The following is a 5,904-nucleotide window of genomic DNA, read 5'->3' as shown; positions in this document are numbered from 1 at the left end:
TGACACTTTCTGCACGATCACAATATTAATATATTAATATGCGAGAAGTTTCACTACTATTTATTTCGTTCGTGTCACCGACTGTCGAATCGTTCGTTTAAAAGTGATGTATAAAATAATGTATAAAGTATTTTTATTACAGCTCTTTTTTTCTTCTTTTTCTTCTTTTTTTTTTTACACTATAATGCATTAATGCGTCTTGTGTCAATGTGTTTTTTAATAGACGTGTATAGGTTATAATATTATAATGTTTCGTCTAGTTGTTAAACGTCCTCCATTATACAATAGGTACGTTATTGTATATAATGTTATACCAGCATTAGATATACTCATTTTTACCGTGTAATTTGTTTATATTTTGACAAAAGTTTGTACTTTCGCAACTTATCGTGTACTTTTCATGAATGGGAATATAGGCGGTTTAGAGGTGGTATTGTCGATCGGTATATGTATAGTTACACGAAATAGAGTGAACGTTTTATTTGTAAGACGTTGCCCCGCATCGAAAAAAATCTAACATAACGTATATAATGCCTATACTCAATAAATCATTCAGTGTACAATACAAAGTCTTAACACTTAACAGGTAAATTGTTCGCCGACACCATGGAAGTGTTTTTAAACGTCCGAACAACCATATATTACCTATACAGTCGCATTTTCATTTAGATTATTTCGACTGACAGCAATGGTGTTGAGCCGTGAATTATTTCTTAGAGCCGTGTGAAACTTGTACACGCTTACAGCGGGCCTATATTATTTGTTGTTGTAATTTTTCGTAAATTTTTTAGCACTGCACGCCTAAACGACTTTGCCCTTTTTATTAAAATACGATTTTTAAATTTGACTTTGTTGTTCATTAAAATTATATAAATATAAGTACCGTACCTAAACTTAATTATGAATTGTTTATTATTCATTACAGCACATTTTATGTACTTTCGTCTTCATTTTAGGTTACTTAATAAAGTTTAGGTATAGAAAAATAAGTGATTCTTGTTTTACAAAAATGTTTGTATTAGTCTATACAGGACATTTCGTAAATGGTATAAAAATCTAAGTGTTTGAAAATATGATCCTCATAAATATATACTTAAAATTCCAAAAATTAAAATTTGGATTGTACTCATAATTAAAGAACAAAATGTGGGCGAGCACTGAGCATCCTTTTTTATAGGTGCTTACGTCCATGCTGTTGTTAAGGATTTTTTTATTTATCGAATATGAGTAATATGACTGACCACTGGTCGGTGACCACAGCGTCACGGCAATAGATTTTTAACAGTTTTAACCGCTTATGAAAAATATACTTTTAACCCGCAAGATTTCCCGATATCTTTATCTACGACCAACCAACTATTCTTATGATAAACAGTTATTCGGATCACAATGTTCACGCGTACATTTTTTATACAGTTAAGAACTTACTTTCCTTTTGGGGTCATATAATATGATATTCGATAAGAAGTTAAGTACAATAATAATAATAATAACATAACATATATTATATCCCATAAATACGTGTTAAAACCAGATGATACTTGAAAGTAATAACGAAATCTGTACTTACATAGGTGGTTTTATATTATATTGATTGATTTACTGGTATAATCTAGTTTGTTCTATCATGTTTTAATGTCGAGTAATTGGATCTTAGTACGATTATACTTTAAATTGTAGTTTTTCATATTGGTACTATTAACTATTTTATACTTTATTTGTATATCTATTGACTTAAAAATACTTATGATTAATAACAATGACTGATAAAAGGAAAAATGCATCACTCTTAATGTATAAAATATAAATTAAAGGTTAAATAAAAAAAAAAACTAATTTGTTAATAATAATAATTTAAACATTTTAAACTAGGATATTAAGAATAACCTAGAATAACTATGTTAAAGAATAAAAAAAAGTTAGACAGTAAGGGTTTATCGTTATCAACTGAACAGTTTGTGTCTACTGTCTAACTTAACTGAATGCACATTGTGCTATTTCAAATACAAATTGTAAAATTATATGTTACTTTTTTTTATCGAAGTCAAAAATTTTATACAAAAATTATAGATTCGTTTGGTATGACATATAATAATTAAATTTTATTTTACACTACAGGGTATTTTTCTTAAATTTTCAATTTCTTGAAACTAATAATTATTAATATGAAAAAATTACCTATTGGAGTAAAAAAAAACACAAAGCACGCGTCAAGGAAATAGTAATAAAACATAATTACATTATTATGTAATATCTCTCAGTGCCGGTATATGACCAGAATTATTAATATAGTGGGAAGGGGGGGGGAGAATAATATTTTGTTTGAGTTATGCAAAGAGAGCTTTGGTGTTCATCCTCCTTTTAATTTTTAAAGTGTTTTCAACAATATGCATTTAATTTTTTTTTTATTAAACTCCAGTTTATTACTTAAAATTTTGTTTAATTAACATCTTTCGAAAATGTTTACTCCCTAAGCCTTTGTTGACCACCACCATAATTCGAGTAATTAGTAGGTACATTATTAAAAGCAGCAATAAAAAGTTAGTAAATGTTTAATAATAATAATATATCAATTATACTTTAAAGTTAAAACAAAAATTAATAATGATAGAAGAACATAACAATTTGTGTATTAATGCAGACAACAATTATAAAAAGTTAGTAAATGCTTAATAATAATTATAATAATAATCATAATATATTATCAATTATTGTACTCAAAACAAAACTTACAAAAAAATATAATAATAATAGGAGAATATAATAATTTGTTAATTTGTTAAATTCATTGCAGACAACAATATTATTAGTTAACACTTAAACCGTAAAATAGTTGAGGTACATACGTACATAAGCACTGCCAACCCATGGATTAAAGGCGCTGATTTCTCCTGGCGAATGTAACTTGCAGTTGGCTAGTATTTCTATTATAGCGTTCTAATATTACAGTAATTATGATATATACCTATCCGTGTACAAGTCAATTATGTATAATAATAACAGATAGTTATATTAAGGCACGTACGGACGACGGAGTTTGCTGTTACGTGTGTAATATGTAAATATATAATTATTGTAATAAACATGAAAAAAACGCTTTGCATGGGTAAAAACCTACTCTGCGTGCGAAAATCCATCTGCATATCAAAACACAATAATATGCTGTAGGATCTGCAGCTATATTATCGTAGTGTTTTAAAATTGATAAGTAATATATAAGTGCGTTTTTTGCTAGCAAAGATGATGATGATAATAATAATACGTTGATAGTACTAATAAGATATTGTTGATGATAAAAGTTTAGGCACTTTTATAATGATTATAATATAATAATTACTATTAATAAAGTGTAGATTCTTACTGTATAATATAGTGCTGTTTTTTTTTAAAATTATATGTTTAATATTAATTTCCTTCATTTAAATCATTTTCAATAAAAAAAAAAAAAACAATTTTATATATTTTAATATTATATTATACAATACTTACAAAATTGAAAATACATTCCATCAAAATTTTAGACTACATTTTATGAAATTTAAAAAATGTATAAACCCACAATTATGATAATTTCGAACTTTACCCGTGCAAAATGAAAATAAAATAATGTATAATGGATGATTTCCTAAAGCTCACTTATATTTACAGTTTACTTAACGATCAGTGATGATGGTTAAAGCTGTTAAAAGAAAAGAACCTTGTACAACATTTGTCTCAAAAAAGCTGTCGATGCATTTGTAATGGTGTAAAGGTTTACATTTTACTATAAATACCTAATAGTTTCGTTCTATTTATTACTATCGTCATAAATCATAATCCTTTTTTAATGCATATCACATATGTACCTATACCCAATTGTTTTAATTTTTATTCAAAAAAAAATAATAAAATATATATTAATGATTATTTATTTAATGTTACGTTTAAATAGCGATTTAAAATAAATAGTATTTTGCGAAAATACGAGTGATATGATTGGCAGTATTTATAATATGGTCGTGACGATCGAATGTTGGTAAATTGTTTCGTGTTTCATGTAAAATTTTAAAATAACGTATCCTGGTCATTTATTGAAACATTTGAAACGTATAAATTAGAGTTAGTGTTAAGCCAAAGTTAGGAACATTAAATTTTAAGTTATTAAAGCTTTTAATAGCTAATTAACATATACCTACTTAATTCTGTTGAAAATAAGTTAATTCTATATTTTTGTGATTACTACTTGCTTTATAGGTACATATTATAGTGATTACGTAATTTTTTTTTTATTAATAATAAAAATCTATCCTACTATTTCTTCTTACTATAGTAAGTTGTATTACTTAGTAACTAGTTTTAGTATGATTTTACATAATTTAAATTACAAAATTACATAAATGTAAACCCAAACAGCAACTATCCTAATTTATTATAATTTATAATATTAATATGTACAAATCGTAAAATATTATGAACGCCTGTAAAATGTTCATATATAGGCAATACAACGTACGAAATCGAAAAATTGGTAAGACTACACAAAATACGAATCACTCGTACTTCTCTTTTTTTGGCATTTATAAAAACATATTAACTATTTTTTTTTTATATTATAATATCATAGGTAATGACAATAGTATTAACATCATTAATTTTTTACGAACTAACGATACTGATATTGATATAGACTTTTCAGCTAATCTATTTTTCGAGGCTAATTGTACTTGATGTTATATGGATTGCATTCTAAAACATACGTACATTTTTAAAATTCATAATAAAAAACCGGGCAAGTGCGAGTTGGACTCGCGCACCGAGGGTTCCGTACAAACCTGTAGGTATATAAGTAAAAGTTTTTTTTATTTTTATTGCAAAATGAAATTTCACGGCTGTATTTTTTCAATAAACATCAAATATCGTTTACAGAGAAGGTTTTAATTCCCTCGCAAGTAGTCGCGAGTTTGAAAATATGCGGCTTAAATTGTTATTATTTCTTTCGATTGCGTTGACATAAAAGTTTGATTTTGTTACAGTTTAAAGGTATTATAGACTTAAGTATTTAGTATGAATTTTAATTTAATACCTCATCGCGTTCATGAGATAAGGAGTAGTAACTTTGAAATTTTCAAAATTGTCAAAAATATTTTTCAAAAATATTTTTTTTTTATATGATGAAACTAAAAATTTACGGTTTTCGTAATTTTTCCTATATCTGTACTATAAGACGTGACTTCGTACGAAACTTCAAGATTCTAAGTTCACAGGAAGTACCCTGTAGGTTTTGATTCCCGTGCGAGTTTCGAAAATTTGACAGACGGACGGACGATATGCGGCTTAAATTGTTATTATTTCTTTCGATTGCGTTGACATAAAAGTTTGATTTTGTTACAGTTTAAAGGTATTATAGACTTAAGTATTTAATATGAATTTTAATTTAATACCTCAACGCGTTCATGAGATAAGGAGTAGTAACTTGAAATTTTCAAAATTGTCAAAAATATTTTTCAAAAATATTTTTTTTTTATATGATGAAACTAAAAATTTACGGTTTTCGTAATTTTTCCTATATCTGTACTATATGACGTGACTTCGTACGAAATTTCAAGATTCTAAGTTCACGGGAAGTACCCTGTAGGTTTTGATTCCCGTGCGAGTTTCGAAAATTTGCGGAAATTTGCGGCCTAAATGGCTGTATCTTTTGATTGCGTTGGCTTAGAAGGTTGATTTTTCTACAGCTTCCAGGGACAGTAGACCTGAGTATCATATACAAATTTCAGTTTGATACCTCCACGCGTTCCTGAGAAAAACGCTCTTGACAGACGGACGGACGGACGGACAACAAAGTGATGTTATAAGGGTTCCGTTTTTTTCTTTTGAAGTACGGAACCCTAAAAATGAACTATCCGTGACAAAGGATTGACATAA

The sequence above is a fragment of the Aphis gossypii genome, chromosome X, assembly GCF_020184175.1.
Source record: "Aphis gossypii isolate Hap1 chromosome X, ASM2018417v2, whole genome shotgun sequence".
Lineage (NCBI taxonomy): Eukaryota > Metazoa > Arthropoda > Insecta > Hemiptera > Aphididae > Aphis > Aphis gossypii.
This window is presented reverse-complemented; position numbering follows the sequence as displayed.